Source organism: Rhinopithecus bieti, unplaced genomic scaffold (assembly GCF_001698545.2).
Source record: "Rhinopithecus bieti isolate Rb0 unplaced genomic scaffold, ASM169854v2 scaffold_63301, whole genome shotgun sequence".
NCBI classification, from domain to species: Eukaryota; Metazoa; Chordata; class Mammalia; order Primates; family Cercopithecidae; genus Rhinopithecus; species Rhinopithecus bieti.
In genome coordinates, this window is record NW_016824157.1 from 264,902 (window position 1) to 281,887 (window position 16,986).

General features: G+C 42.0%; 1 protein-coding gene across 1 annotated transcript in view; it reads right to left on the reverse strand.

Annotated features, from left to right (window-relative positions):
• The window catches only part of LOC108522030 (adhesion G-protein coupled receptor G2-like), a 113,613-nt gene extending 99,583 nt beyond the window's left edge, over positions 1-14,030 (reverse strand). The window contains 2 exon segments of the mRNA XM_017862129.1: positions 10,899-10,943; positions 13,967-14,030. The gene's annotated coding sequence lies outside the window, so the exon portion shown is untranslated.
• Between the last annotated feature and the right edge of the window lie 2,956 nt (positions 14,031-16,986).

Genomic DNA, 16,986 nt, shown 5'->3' on the forward strand with positions numbered 1-16,986 from the left:
AAAAAAAAAAAAAAAAAAAAAAAAAAAGTTTAAAAATTAACCTATTTTTTAAGTTTTTGAACTTTGTCCCCCCTCCAAAAGCACTGCTTTAAAAAAAAAATGGAGGCATTATTGAGTGAACTACAGTGCCAGAGAAAATGCTCTCCTCTACAAATGCCTTAGGCTTGACTCTACCTGAAACTGGTGGAGTTGACTTAGATTTAATTCACAAGTATTTAAGTGTAGCCTAGGGAGACAGTATCAGAGTGGTTTATTTCTGGAAAGGAACTCAGAAATCACCTATCCTCGAACCCTCATTCTACAGATGAAAGAGGCCCATCGTGGCAAGCTTGTCCAACCTGCGGCCCACGGGTCACATGTGGCCCAGGATGCTTTTGAATGTGGCCCAGCACAAATTCTTAAACTTTCTTAAAACATTATGATATTTCTTTTGCAATTTTTTTTTTTTTTTTTTAGCTCATCAGCTATCAATAGCGATAGTGTATTTTATGTGTAGCCCACAACAATTCTTCTTCCAATGTGGCCCAGAGAAGCCAAAAGATTGGACACCCCTGCAAGTCCAGGGGATGGGTCAAGGTCATTCAACTATTTGGTAGAACCCTTACTCTTTCTACCAGAACACAATGCCAGCCTCCTGAGACTTTGTCTCCTTGTAAGTAAAATGTTTTGAGTCCATCAGGTGAAAGACATCAAGTTCAAAATGTTATTATACAATTTTAAAATGTCTACAAACTCATTCTTGAGCTTTGCTAACTCTTAGGGCTGGACCTAAGTGGTGTACAAGACATGATCAAAGGTAAATTTGTGTACTCAGTGACTCAGTGTACATCCACAGTGAGTGACTACTATGTGCTGTAACTGAGACCTCTGATCAAAATAAACTATGCCTTTTCACTAACGACAGGATCTACTCAACTTCCAAATGCAGGTAGGAAAGGCCAGAATGAAAGATGATCCCAGCAATCATCTTGAAAAAAAATATAGATCAAGAACTTAATGCAGACTGGCACCACTCAAAAGACTGCTTTCAGTTGTCATATCTGGAATACGTTTTCTCAAGGCTGAACATATGTTTTTGGAGAAGTTTTATGATATTTGAAATAATGTAGCTTCTACTGCCTTCTGCATAAACTGAGAATGTCCTATTAGGTCATAAAGTCTCTAGGATCACTAATCAAAGGGAAATCTGTGAAGTTTGAAACCTTTAGTCATTGCACATCAAAGCCATTTTTCTCTGTTTCAGCTGAAACATTGATATAGTTTGGATACGTGTCCCCATCCAAATCTCATGTTGAATGTTGGAGGTGTGAGCTGGTGGGAGATGTTGGATCATGGAGGATCCTTCATGAATAGCTTGGGCCATCCCCTTGGTGATAAGTGAGCCCCAGAAGCAAATGTCACTATGCTTCTTGTACAGCGTGCAGAACCAGGAGCCAATTAAACCCCTTTTCTTATAAATGACCCAGTCTCGGGGATTTCTTTATAGCAATGTAAGAATAGCCTAACACAAACATCTATTCATCTTCTGGTGCAATCAGGGTTAGCTCAATGCTATCCAGGTCATCAACAAAGAGGATTTGAATAACCACTGGTTCTTAGCAAATTTTTAAGGTGCTAAGGATGGCTAGGAAGATAGCAACAATTACAAAGAAAACTATTTGGTAGCATTTAAACAGTGAAACATAGACCTTGACACTAGATTAAAGATGACCCCCAATTCATCTTTATCCAGGGCCCCCTTTTAAGTTGTGAACTCTGATGTAAATGGCAACCTCTCTCTAGAGTTGTACAGTGCATGAACTACATGACTATATGCCATGGTGCTTCCATTCTAAAAAGTCATTCTAGAGCTCTTCAATTTCATTAAATAGTATCAGTATCATATTTTTAAATATATATCATCAGTGCAACCTGTTATGACAATAAATGATAAATCTGTCTTTAGATGTAGGATAATTAAAGAATAATATCAGAAAGGGAGAAATAGCTTGATACCACCATAGGGCAGGTCTGGGTGAGGGTTATTCTCTGTTATCTCTGGTTAACTGGCATACTTTGATTATACCATAGCTACTATGATAGAGGCAATGATCAATATTTTTGACCTGAGTTACAAGAGGTACGATGATTGTTCCCTAAGTCTTCTAGAAAACTCTATGCTTTTGGGACATTTATACGGAGTCATATATGTTGGCTTACAAGACCACCACAAGGGGAAATGTAAAAAAAGAAGGACTACAGGGGTTCTCAGTGTGGATAAAGCAAGAACAAAAAGTGAAAAAGCAATTGATTTAGATTGTTCAATTTTCAAAGAAGTCAGAGAAAGAATCAGGAGACTGGTAAGAAAAGCATAATTAAATTTCTATTTGAACACTGCTCAATGACTTTGATACAGGAAATATCTCAGGGGAAAAAAAATGTCTTCAGAGTTCCGGAAATAGGTTAGGTTAGTTAGATCAAACCTTGGGCTTAAGACAATTAAAAATTATGAATAAAATGCTAAAAGCATTTTCTTTTATTATTATTATTATTATTTATTTTTTGAGACAGGGTCTCATTCTGTCACCTAGGCTGGAGTGCAGTGGCATGATCATGGCTCACTACAGCCTCGACCCCGTGGGCTCAATTGATCCTCTTGCCTCAGCCTCCTGAGTAGCTGAGACTACAGGCATGTACCACCACACCTGGCTCATTTTTTTATTTTTGTAGAGACGAAGTTTTACCATGTTGCCTAGGCTGGTATTGAACTCCTGGTCTCAAACTCCTGGGCCTCAGCCTCCCAAAGTGCTGGGATTACAGGAGTGAGCCACCATACCCGGCACATTTTCTTTCTTCTTCTTCTTTTTTTTTTTTTTGTTTGTTTGTTTGAGGTGGAGTCTCGCTCTGTCTCCCAGGCTGGAGAGCAATGGCATGATCTTGGCTCACTGCAACCTCCACCTCCTGGGTTCAAGCGATTCTCCTGTCTCAGCCTCCTGAGTAGCTAGGATTACAGGCGCCTGCCACCACACCTGGCTAATTTTTTCTATTTTTAGTAGAGATGGGGGTTTCACCATGTTGGCCAGGCTAGACTTGAACTCCTGACCTCAGTTGATCCACCCGGCTCAGCCTCCCAAAGTGCTGGGATTACAGGCGTGAGCCACTGTGCCCAGCCATGCATTTTCTTAAACATATCAAAGAGCTGGCAAGATAGAAAGGAATTGCCAGGCCAAAGGTGAAACTCAAGCAGGAACCCGGTAAGTAATGTAAGCAATGAAGCCCACTTATACCTGTGGGTATGGGCCTAATGAGGTAAACCTGAGTTTCAAATATGACATATGAAAGAAAAGTTCAGAGACATGGAGAAAAGAAATATAATGTCTAACATACATTTAAACAAAATTCGAAGAGGAGAGAATCAGTGTTTGGAATGATAATGACTAAGTGCCTCCTTAGTCATGGGTGAAAAACACCAATCCTCAGATTTAAGAAGCCCAAAGAATCTCAATCACAATAAATAAAAAGAGATCTACACCTAGATACATCACAGTGAAAATGAGAGAAAACAAAACAGGAACATCTGAAAATTGTCAGAAAACAAGACAGATAACCTTCAAAAGAGCAGCTGTTAGGCTGGGGGTGCGGTGGCTCATGCCTGTAATCCCAGCACTTTGGGAGGCCGAGGCGGGTGGATCACTTGAGGCCAGGAGTTCAAGGTCAGCCTGCCAACGAGGTGGAATCCCGTCTCTACTAAAAATACATAAATTAGCCAGGTGTGGTGGCATCCACCTGTAATCCCAGCTACTCGGAAGGCTGAGGCAGGAGAATCGCTTGAACCCGGGAGGCAGAGGTTGCAGTGAGCTGAGATCACACCACTGCACTCCAGCCTGGGCGTCAGAGCAAGACTGCACCTCAAAAAAAAAAAAAGAGAGAGAAAGGCTGTTAAGAAGCCGCTGTTAGACTGACAGGTATCTTCTCAGAAGCAACAATGGAAGCCGGAAATAGTGGAAGTCTGTCTGCAGCGTGCCGGAAAGAAACTGCCGACTCAGAATTCTGCTCTCAGGGAAAATATCTTTGAAGAATGAGGGCAAGATGAAGATATTTCCAGACAAACAGAAACTGTGATGTTGTTCCTCCCTGCAAATCATTATTGAAATCAATCCTAAGACACGTATTCAGGCAAAAGACATAAGATCTGAGATGCAAGGAGGAATGAGGAACAAAGGAAGTGGTGGGTTTGTGGCCAGGCCCATGGCTAACATTTCTAAGATACAGTTCAAGAGTTTAAAAGAAGGCTTTGCCCTTATTCTTCCCCTAAGGCTTCATTCCAAGCTGTAAGAGGCTTTGTGCACACGCACGTGATCACCACAGCCTGCATACCCCTAACCCCTCTCCTTCACACATGTACCCCTTGGTCATCCCTTGGATCTGGGAGTATGTACACCTGCAGTATGGCTTGCAATAGGGAAGGGGAGTGCCCAGGTCCTGGAAATTGGCACAGAATGTTTGGATTGGGAATTCCAGGGTCCTGGATTCCCAGAGTATGTTCTAGAAGCAAGGGTGAGGGGAAGAGGGAGGGAGGCTCCGGGTAGGCATGACTTCTTGATGCCACAGACTTCTTGCCATTTGGAGAGGGGTGGAGCTAGAGAGGGGCCAGAGAGGGGACTCTAAATCACAAGTCACAGGCCAGAGGCCCCAGTTGCCCAGAACTAGGGGTAGTACTCTCTATTGGCAAATCCAAATGAACTTTTACTATATAAAACAGTGCCAGTCATGGTGGCTCACGCCTGTAATCCCAGCACTTTGAGAGGCTGAAATGGGCAGATCACTTGAGCTCAGGAGTTCAAGACCAGCCTGGCCAACATGGTGAAACCCCATCTCTACTAAAAATACCTAAATTAGCCAGATGTGATGGCGGGCACCTGTGATCCTAGCATCTTGGGAGGCTGAGGCAGGAGAATTGCTTGAACCTGGGAGGCGGAGGTTGCAGTGAGCCAAGATCGTGCCACTGCACTCCAGCCTGGGTGATAGAGGAAGACTCTGTCTTGAAACAAAACAAAACTACTATATAAAACAATAACATCTTGTAGGGATTAGTGAAACATGATAAAAACATACAGCAACTACCTCATATATACAAACATAGGAAATAATATATGTATTATATGTAATATAACTAAGGAGATGATAAAATGAAATTCAAAAATTAAAGTCTTCCAAGGTCCTTGAATTATACTAGAGGAAGCTAAAGGTATTGATTTTCTTTGCACATTGAAAAGCTGAGTAGACATGTTGTAATTTCTACAACAGGTTGTAATTTCTTTAGTAACTAAAGAACAGAAAAGGGACATACAACTTCCTAACTAGTGGAGGAGGAAAACAGTTTTTAACATATTCAGTCACTCTGGAAAAAAGGCAAGAAAGAGGAGAAACAGCAACAAAGAATGGTTAGGAAAAATAGAAAATGATAAAGATTTAAAAACAAATGCAGGCTGGTGCAGTGGCTCACGCCTGTAATCCCAGCACTTCGGGAGGCCAAGGCGGGTGGATCACCTGAGGTCAGGAGTTTGAGACCAGCCTGACCAACATGATGAAACCCCATCTCTACTAAAAAAAAAAAAAAATACAAAAAATTAGCCAGGCATGGTGTCAGGTGCCTGTAATCCCAGATACTCGGGAGGCTGAGGCAGGAGAATTGCTTGAACCCAGGAGGCAGAGGTTGCAGTGACCCGAGATTGCACCACTGCACTCCAGCCCTGGACAACAAGAGTGAAACTCCGTCTCAGAAAAAAAGAAAAAAAAATGCAGATAAAATGATTCATGTAATATAAACGGACTCAATGATTCCATTAAAAGACAAAGATTATCAGACTGAAAAAAAAAACAAACTCCAATTATATGCTATTCACAAGGACACAAATAGAACCTAATGATTCAGAAAGTTTGAAAGTAAAGAGATGGAAAAGATATGCTATGCCCAAGCTAATCAAAAGAAAACTAAAGTGTTTATACTAATATCAGACAAATTATACTTTAAAGCAAAATACTTTACCTAGAAATAAAACCGTTCATTCATAAAAGATTCAATTCTGAATTGAAGACTGAAGAAATGTACATGTGAACGCAACTACTGTAGCCTCAAAATACACCAAACAGCATTGACGGAATATAAGGAGAAATAGAACAAATTCACAATCATTATGAGAGAGCTCTATCAGCAACTGGTAAAAATTAAACAAGAAAGTCATTAAGGATATAGAATATTTGAATGACACATTTAACCAACAACACGAGGACCGTACCTAGAAGCTCCCATTCAACAACTGCAGCGTACATAATCTTTTCAAGTGCACATGGAATGTCTGTGAAACCATCCAGATCATCAAAAAAGTCTCAAAAGCTTTTTTAAAGAATTGGAAAACAGGAAAGCAGCATGTTCTTTGACCACAACACAATTAAGTTGTAATAACAAAAAGTTAGATTTGTTATTTAACAAATAACCCATGGGTCAAATAAGTCACAATGTTTATTTGAAAATATTCGCCAGGCATGGTGCCTCACACCTGTAATCCCAGCACTTGGGGAGGCTGAGGCAGAAGGATCACCTGAGCCCAGGAGTTCGAGCCTGGGCAACAAAGTGGGACCGCCCCCCCATCTCTACAAATAAATCAAAAAATTAGCCGGGCATGGTGGTATGCACCTGTGGTCCCAGCTGCATGGGAGTCTGAGGCAAGAGGATAGCCTGAGACAAGGAGGTAGAGGCTGTAGTGAACCATGATCACACCAGTGCACTGCAGGCTGGGCAACAGAGCAAGACCTTGTCTCAGAAAGAAAAAAGAAGAATAAAGAAAATATTTGACTTGATCAATAATAAAAACGCTATATATAAAACACATAGGATGCAGCTAAAGAGAGAGTGAAAATTATATTTTAAACATACAAATTAGAAAAAGAGAAAGGCTTAAAATTAATGAATTAAGATCCTTAAGAAGTGTGAAAAAGTACAGCAAAACAAACCCAAAGAAGAAGAAGGAAGGTAATGAAAAGAAAAAAAAGAAGCATATAATAAAGACAGAAAAAAGACATAAAGATTAACAAAGCCAACGTTGCTCTTTGAAAAGACAATTCTGGCAAAATCAAGAGACAGAGGGAGGGGAGGGAGAAAGGGGAGAAAAAGAGAGAGGCAGGGAGTGAGGAAGTAGCTAATAGGAGGTATAGAAAAAGCAACACACCTGTAAATGCTATAAACATAATAAATATAAAAGGCTCTTAGGGACAACTTTCTTCAATAATTTTGAAACTCTAGATAGAAAGGGACACATTTCTAGAAAAAAATACCAATTACCAAGAAGGAATCAAGTAGAAATGATAAACATGAATAGTAGGTATAACCCTTAAAAGTCTCAAAATGTCCCACAAAGAAAACTCCAGGCCCAGATGGCTTCACTGATGATTCTATCAAACATTTACGGAATAAGAGTTCCAATCGCACAGAAACTAAAGAAAAAGAGCACATCTGAACTCACTTTTACAAGGCTATCATAACCCCAATGCCAAAACCAGACAAGGAGAGTCCTTAGATTTCTACCCATTATATAAATGGGTATATAAAAATGAGACTGTTTTCAGATTTCTCCAAGATGCTCACAGAAATGTCTAGCAGCAATTTCAAATCTTGTAAATTGAAGTAGTTTGAATAAATATTGGACAAAAGGAACTGTTCTGAACTTCAGCAACAAAATTTTTTGAAGATAAGGTCACCAAGAACTAAAACCAGTATTACTGTAGTAAGAGAAACAACATCCCATATGCCAAAAACAACCATGTCCTAAAGATGACAGAAACTAGGTTAACTGGTGAGTGCTGAATAGGAACTCTAAAACAGCAGCCTTGTATGTTGTTTGTCAGAGCACAAAGTCAAGTCAATGCTGAGCCATACAGCCTCATCGCAGTGTGAAATGTTCACATCTCTAGAATCAAATGGAAGGAAATGATTTATTTGGTCTTTACAGTGCAAAAATGATTTTCTTAATAAGCGGTAAGTGCTTTCTGATGCAGAAAAAGAAAGCTTTATGCAATAAAACAAGTGAATCAATATCAGACGTGCAAGATTAGAACTAAATTGTGCACTTAATGTAAACATACACTCACCAAGCCTGGTGAGGGGTGTTGCGTTTTTTTGTTTGGTTTGGTTTTTGTTTTGTTTTTTTTTTGAGACGGAGTTTCACTCTTGTCACCCAGGCTGGAATACAATGGCGTGATCTCGGCTCACCGCAACCTCCACCTCCCGGGTTCAAGTGATTCTTCTGCCTCAGCCTCCTGAATAGCTGGGATTACAGGTGCCTGCCACCACGCCTGGCTAATTTTTGTATTTTTAGAAGAGACGGGGTTTTACCCTGTTGGCCAGGCTGGTCTCAAACTCCTGACCTCAGGTGATCCACCCACCTTGGCCTCCCAAAGTGCTGGGATTATAGACGTGAGCCACCGCGCCCGGCTGAGGGGTGTTCTGTTTTTTGGCTCCCTTGCTCATCTCCAAATTTCTCCACTCTCTCATACCTCTGATCTACCATACTCTTGATTAGCCATGTGTGAATTATCCAAGGCAAGGTGAAAGCCTACTTCATCTCTCTCCCCTCACTCTTCAGGGTCTTCCCCCAGTGCTTGCAGTATGTTTAACACACAAATGAGCAGAATAGCATAGGATTCGGGAACATGCATGGTAGAGCCTTCACATCTAAGCTCTACCACTTACAGTGTAAACTTGGGCTGTTCCTTAACCTCTCTGGAGTTTAAAATTCTTCATCTGAAGACATGGAAGTAATGCTAAGACCTATTTCACAGGGTTCTGTGGGGATTAAATGAGGTAATATAATGAAAGTCTTAGTTTAGTCAAGAAGTGTTAGCTACGATTACAAGCATAATTAGAAGACAAGCTTTTGTTTTGTTGTTGTTTGGTTGTTGTTTGCTTGCTTTTTTTGTGACAGGGTTTTGCTCTGTCACCCAGGCTGGAGTGCAGTGGTGCAATCTTGGCTCACTGCAACCTCCACCTGCCAGGCTCAAGAGATCTTCCTGCCTCAGGCTCCCAAACAGCTGGGACTACAGGCACACGCCACCACCCCCAGCTAAAGAAGATAAGTTTATAATACACTCCAGTCCTAAATGTAAACAGATTTTGGAATTATTTCCAAAATAATTGACGTTCATTCAACTAGTTGACAAATATTTATTGAAGTTCTGTTACAAGCAAGATTCTATGCCAGGGACTCGAGATACTGCAAAAAACAAGGCAGATACCTTTCCTGCCCCCGAGAGCTTAATAGCCACTACTCAGATTCATTGGTCATTGGCATGGCCAAATAAATAGTGATTTTTTTAAAACAACAAACAAAAGATACTTTCTGTTCAATGGCTCATCAGACTCGACTTGGCCTAAAACAAAACAAGGAAGCAGAACACAATAGCCTCTCCTATATAGGCTTGGTCTCCACCTCACCCCCACATCCACAGCAGGCACTTGACAAATATTTTTTCATTGATTTGGTCCACAATCTACTACTGCAAAATAATTCTATCAATATGTAGAGGAGAGAAATAAGAGACTCTTCTTAAAAGCTTCCTGGGGCATTGATCTGCACTGCAGGGCTGGGGCAGGGATAGGGCAAAAGCACATGGTTAGTGGTCATCTAGGAAACCATGCCGGAGAGGAAGCGAGGGACTCAGGAAACCAACCCCGCCTTACCCACCAGGGCCCACCCCCCACCAGGATTCTGTGCCCTTCCTTAGTTTTGTCATCACACCATACCAATTCCTGTTTCAGGTCCCAGCTGGGCCATTTACTGGCTGTGCGACCTGCTCAGGTGTTGTAACCTTATTTATAGCAATAACTTACTAGTATCTATTATAATAACGATGTGTTATTTATCATGTAAGTTATAATAGGATCATTCTAATTTGTATTCATTATGGTATTTACATTGTTTACAAAATTTTGATAATTTATGTCAATGAATTCCCAGAAATAACCACTATTTATGAGTCTCAAAAGAACTAGGCTGGGTACAGTGGCTCAGGCCTGTAATCCCAGCACTTTGGGAGGCTGAAGCAGGAGGATGGATTGAGGCCAGGAGTTTGAGACCTGTCTGGCAGCATAGGGAGATCCTGTCTCTACAAAAAATAAAAAATTAGCCAGGCATGGTTGCATGTACCTGTGGTCCCAGCTACTCAGGAGGCTGAGGTGGGAGGATCACTTGAGCCTGGGAGGTCAAGACTGCAGTGAGCTGTGACTGCACCACTGCGCTCCAACCTGGGTGACAGAGGGAGACCCTGTCTCAAAAAAAAAAAAAAAAAGAGAGAGAGAAATAGAAAGCGTGAAAGTAGTGGCTTCAGAATTTCTATCTAGAAGAGGGTCATGGGCAGAAATCTGGTTGGAAGGATCCTTTGACAGTTGCATTTGCACAGCACTTAGGTCAGAGAGAGAACAAACACTTCCTTGGTCGATTTCAAAACATGACAAAAGCTGTTAGAGCCAAGGGACACATGTCCAGGGAGCAGGAAAGGGGAAAATAGTGAAACAGAATCCCAAATAATTCCACGTAAATGATCATTATCTTTCCCCAGCTTTGATTGCACCATGTAACTTCAAAATCGGTACCCGTTTCTGAACGCCCATTCAAAAGCAATTGGGTTACCAAGAAGAAACAGGTCACCAATAGAATCCCCAAGGAAAAGAAAGTGTCTGAAGGAAAGAGAGCTCCAAGTGGGAGTGAGGAGTTAAAAACAAAACAAAACAAACAAAAAAGAATAAAGTTGATATAGGGATGGGAATTTGCAATGAAGGAGGGAAAACAGGAAAGAAAAAAAAAACCCAAGCCAACATGTTCCTCATTTCTACAACATTATCTCGTAGAAATAGCATCACTCACCTGACTGCGAGTTCAGAAAAAAAGGTGGAGAACCTCTGTGCACACCTGAAAATGAAAAATAATAATAATAAAAAAAGCAAAATTAGGCCAGTGGAAAGTAGACTTTCTTGACTGCATAATACTTCAATACTGCAGTGAGCTCATCAGTCAAGGCCCCGTGGGTTCCTTACTGCACGTCACAGCTTGAACTTGGCAGTGGAGTTACAGAAAAAATGGATGTAAACCCTGCTTTTGAGGAACTTATATAAAAACTGGAAGCACAAGCCCAAAGCCAGTTTGGGGACTGATCTTGTTAATGTTTTTTGTTTTGTTTTGTTTTGTTTTGAGACGGAGTCTCGCTCTGTCACCCAGGCTGGAGTGCAGTGGCATGATCTCGGCTCACTGTAACCTCCGCCTCCCAGGTTCAAGCGATTCTCCTGCCTCAGCCTCCTGAGTAGCTGGCATTACAGGCACACGTTACCACACCTGGCTAATTTTTTTTTTTTTTTTTTCATTTTTAGTAGAGACAAGGTTTCACCATGTTGGCCAGGCTGGTCTTGAACTTCTGACCTCAGGTGATTCGCCCACCTCAGCCTCCCAAAGTGCTGGGATTACAGGTGTGAGCCACCACGCCCAGCCTTGTTATTGTTTTTGTGGCATGAATTACTGTTCAGCTGAAGTCTTCATTAACAGTATCACAGGGCACTGGACAACGAAGTGATTGGACCAGACCTGGGGTGGGGTGGTCTCTTCTAGAGACCCTGCTTGGGTAGATATTTCTTTGTGTGTTTGTGACTTCACTTCCCTAGAACCTAAACTCCTTGATATCAAGGATTGGGGCATTTAGGTCTCTTGTGCCAGAGGCAGAATTCTTTCTCCACTAAAGGGCTAACTCTTGGTTAATTACTAAGTTTGGCTCAGAGTTGAAAGGGGAACATGGGGATATTTGCAATGACATGAGGGAAAATGCAGATGCATGCTGGGGAAAGAATGGGGTATCTACCCAAGACAGAGAGCACTGCTGACAACCTGACTTGTATCTTTTAGAATATTCCAACATGCCTCACTTCTGAACCAAAACATTGGTCCAGCTATTAGCTTGAAGATAACAGTCGCTTCATGTAATGGTGTCTTCTCATGAGAAATAGGACATAATGACTTTCAAATGAAGATCTGTGATAAGAAACGATCTCTAAGGTCATTTTGGAACCAATTGACCTACTGCTGGCATCTCTCAACAGACTATTATAATAGCAGTTCAGTGCCCAGCAATCCCATTACTGGGTATATACCCAAAGGAATATAAATCATTCTGTTATAAAGACACATGCACACATATGTTTACTGCAGCACTATTCACGATAGCAAAGACATGGGATCTACCTAAATGCCCATCAATGATAGACTGGATAAAGAAAATGTGGTGCATATACACCATGGAATACTATGCAGCCATAAAAAGGAATGAGATCATGTCCTTTGCAGGGACATGGATGGAGCTGGAAGCCATCATCCTCAGCAAACTAATGCAGGAACAGAAAACCAAACACCACATATTCTCACTTATAAGCAGAAGCTGAGCAATGTGAACACACAGACACATGGAGGGGAACCACACACACCGGGGCCTGTCGGGGAGGGGGTGGGTAGAGAATCAGGAAGAATAGCTAATGCATGCTGGGCTTAATACCTAGGTGATGGGTTGATAGGTACAGCAAATCACCATGGCACACATTCACCTTTGTAACAAACCTGCACATCCTGCACACGTACCCCAGAACTTAAAAGACAAAAATGAAGGCCAACCATGTTGTCCTGTCCTATGATGAACAATTGCAAACACATGTCCCAATGCTGAATGTGGACTAAATGTAGGATTAACAACTGAAAAACATTTCAATAATCAAAGAAAGAAAGAAATTGATTGTGACTTGAGTATCAAAAGAAGTTCATTTAACATTTGTGAAAATGAGAATTTTCTACATAGGGATTTCTGATAATATTTTGATGAAATTTCCCAACCCAAGCACACTACCTCTTCCAAAACCTTATTGACAACCATAATAAAGCACACTTAATGGTTCTTTGGAATCCAGTTTATTAATGAACAACAGGAGGCTCTGTCTGCTCCCTTGGAATACTTACAGGTAGAAAAGTAGGACAAGCAACATGACATTTGTTTTTCCCAGTGGATGAAAAAATTGAAAAGCCTAGTAATATCCAAAACTGGAGAGCATGTGAGGAAATAAACACCTGCATACACCATTGGTGGAAACATAAACTTTGAGAGAGTAATTTAGCTATGTTTTAAAATTTTAAATGTGCATGCTTTTTGATACAGAAATTCAAATTCCAGAGACTGTCCCCACAGAAATACTGACACAGATACAAAAATACATATACAAATACTGTCATTGCAGCTGTGTGTGTGGTGGGGGGAGCCTAAGTTTCCATTAGTAGATGAAGAGTTAAACAAAGGTACATCTGTGTTTTGGAATATTATGCAACATTTAAAAGTGAAGTTTATTTAGATGTATTAACATATAGAGATTGTCAATGCAAATAAGGCAGGAGAAAAAAACAGGTTTCTGAATAATATATATGAGGACTTGTTAAGACACAATCAAAGTTATATGTGTATGCTTATTTTTTTTTTATTGGAAATGGGGTCTTGCCCTGTCACCCAGGCTGAAGTGCAGTGGCTCGATCACAGCTCACTGCAGCCTCCCACTCTTGAGTTCAAGTGATCCTCCCACCTCAGTCTCCCGGGTAGCTAAGACTACAGTCATGTGCAACCATGCTCGGCTAATTTGCTAGTTATTTTGTAGAGATGGGGTCTCACCATGTTGCCCAGGCTGGTCTCAAACTCCTGGACTCAAGCAGTCCTCCCGCCTTGACCTCCCAAAGTGCTGAGATTACAGACGTGAGCCACTGCACGTGGCCTATCCTTATTAATACAGTGACAAGGGTGGATACATACAAAATAGCCTGGAAGGAAACCCACCAATAACCCAGGAGTGTGAGGAGGGAAAGGATGAAGGCAAATTGCTACTCCATAGAACACAAGCATGTCTTCACATAGTACTTACACAATTAAGTAGATTTCTTCTAGTGAAGAAAAGCAGAACAGAAGGAGGGCCGAACAGAGCTTCTCCATCAAGCTCAGGGGGTAGGGAATGGGAGGGAAAGCCATCACTTGCTCAGCTCGACGTCATCTCCCCTCCGCCTGCTCAACCTCAGTTAGAAAGGCCCAACTGGGAACACAACGACTTCTGGTTTCAGGGCCAAGAAACCAGCTTCCCAGCCAGGGAGCAGGAACTCACTTCAGCAAGTTGTGGAAAAGAATGGCAAGAGCAACGATGCAAAAATGCCTGACGAATACCGAGCCCTCAAATTCATTAAAGAATGGCCCATCCTTCAGTCCACAGACCCCTGCTTGCTCCTGTGGCCACCACACACCCATCAGCCTTTATCTCCTAGAGAAGCATAACAGGAATGAGGATCTGATGAGCACTAGCACTTCAGTGACAAAACATAGTGACTGCCAATGTTTGGGGTTCTTACATCACTGAAGGGAAAGGGCAAGTCACAAAAGGAACCATATCAACTTATGTAAGACATGGCACGGAACGGAGAAATTTTGCAGAGAAGAACAGCAAACTCACCACTTGCTAGGATTCATGAAACCTCCCACAGTTGCAGACTGCCCCAAACCATGACATCAGGGAGGCTGGGAAGCCACCCAACTTCCTCTATTTATCAAACTGGCTAAAACCCAGGGTAATACCAGCGTGACCCAAAAAATAAATTTAAAAAAAGGCAGGCAGACTTTACAAGTGGTTTGGGTGGGAAGGAAACGACCTCCGGGTGTACTTAAAAGCCCTGCTCCAGTTTAGGGCCACTCTCAGGGAGGTTGTGTCCAAGAGTCAAAACTCCCATCCTGGGCGCCTGGCCACGGCACCCACACATCCTAGGGATAATCTGCAACCCACTGGGGAAAGAGCACAGGTAACAGCAGCCCTAGGCAGTTGTCCCACTGCCCTCCAAGGAAAGACCAACCAAAAAAACCAAAACCAATCAAAACAGAACTGTGACATGCAGCATCCTGGAGGGTTCAGCACTTCATTAGGAACCTAATGATTCATTAGTGACCCAGACCGACAGGCACAGACTGCCTCAAAGTTCCTGGCGATGACACTGACACCGACACCATGGAATAAATGACCAGAGGACAAAGAGGCCTTGATACATTGGGATGGGGCCAGAAAGAAGGAAAGAGGACTTTCTTCACACTAGTAGGAAAAACAAATTGCACAAATGGAGATGATGGGGAAGGCAAAGTTATATACAGGAGAAGGTTGGGGATATGCACATTCTTGGTTTTAGAATGGTAGGTATTGCCATCGAGGAACAAACAAGAGTGGTTCTAAAACCTTGTGGTGGCCCCGGTACTGATCAGACCCTGACTAATAGGACCCTGACCTGCACAGACTGGTTTGTTCAGTTCTGGATGCCACCACTCAAGAGGAGTTAAATTGTAAGATGGCTCTGGAAAACTAATGATCATTCATTCAACAAACATTTAACTGGGTGCCTACTATTTGCCAAAAAACAAGGCCACTCTGTATGGTTGTGCAGGTTGTGCCCTGCACAAAGGCTCATAGCCAAGGGGACTGGCGAGCCTGAATCCAGAATGCCAGGCTTTGGCATCAGCTGCGGGCAGTTATGGGAGCACCGAGGAAGGACACCTAACCCAGTGTGGGGAAATGGATCCAGGAAAATCTCATCTAGGAAGTAATCATCAGGCTGCAGCCTAAAGGGCACAACTCCCTTTATATGAAGACATGGGCGAGAGTATTCCAAAGAGAGGAAATGGCTGAAACCAAGGCACAGCCAAAGAGTTTAAAGTGGAAGGACAGTGTCCTGTGTCCATCCTTGTTAAATTGTAGAAGTGACTAACAGAGCTTTCGGAATTGCTTTGTGAAACATCTCAAAAGATTACTCCTGGTCATCAGTCTGGAGGGGCTGCATGCTGAGGTGGAAAGAAGCAGCCAGGAGAAGTCATCAGTGGACCTCTTGCAGCCATTGCTACCACGCTTTATTTTCCTGCAGCATGAGAAGCTTTCTTTTCTCTCTTCCCTTCCCTCCAGTCTTCTCTCCCTCTTTTCTCTTCTACTCTCCTTCACCCTACAGTGTCCCCCTTTTCCTTCCCTTCCCTTACCTAGCTTGAGGCTTGCCACGTATATTCTGTGGGCTAGAATGTTGCTGGTCACCTCTGCCCAGAGCTGGAGAAGAGAGTATCAAAGACCACATGGTGAGAGCCTCACCTTCAAATGACTCTCAGACCTCCAGTCCCAATGGTCTGGGTGAGGCAACCACCAACTCTCTACCCAAGATGACAGAACTAAGGCATTCCAAAATGGGACATAACCTTCCTTAGGGTATAAACAATTCTCACTTTCATATTTGCATAGGCAAGAATTTACCAATTTTTTTACAAAACTTTAGTTTACTATTTCACAAAAGAACACTTATATACTTGATTTTTTAAATGCAAGTCTGACATTAAGCTATATTCAGACAAAGTTCACCAGAGTGAGCTTTCTTCCATTAATATGAAAACATTTCACAGGAAAATTGAATTTAGATCATCACAACTTAAATCAATCTCAATTGAGATGACTGATATTTTCTAATTAACTCTGAACTTCTCTTTCTACTGGGTAGCAAAAAGCACTGACCACTTCCCTCTATTTAAACTATGTTTTGATATTTTCTTTTCTTTTTTGTTTTTTGTTTGTTTGTTTGTTTTTTCCTTGAGACTGGGTCTCCTCTGTTGCTCAGGCTTAAGTGCAGTGGCGCAATTACTGCAGTCTCAATATCCCAGGCTCAAGTAATGCCATCGCCTCAGCCTCCTGAGTAGCTGGGACTACAGACACATGCCACTACACCCAGCTACTTGATGGGTTTCACTATGTTGCCCAGGCTGGTCTCCAACTCCTGGGCTCAAGCAATCCTTCTGCCTCTGCCTCCCAAAGTCCTGGGATTACAGGTGTGAGCCACCACACCTGGCCTGATATTGTATTTTCAACGATGAGAGAAAATATGA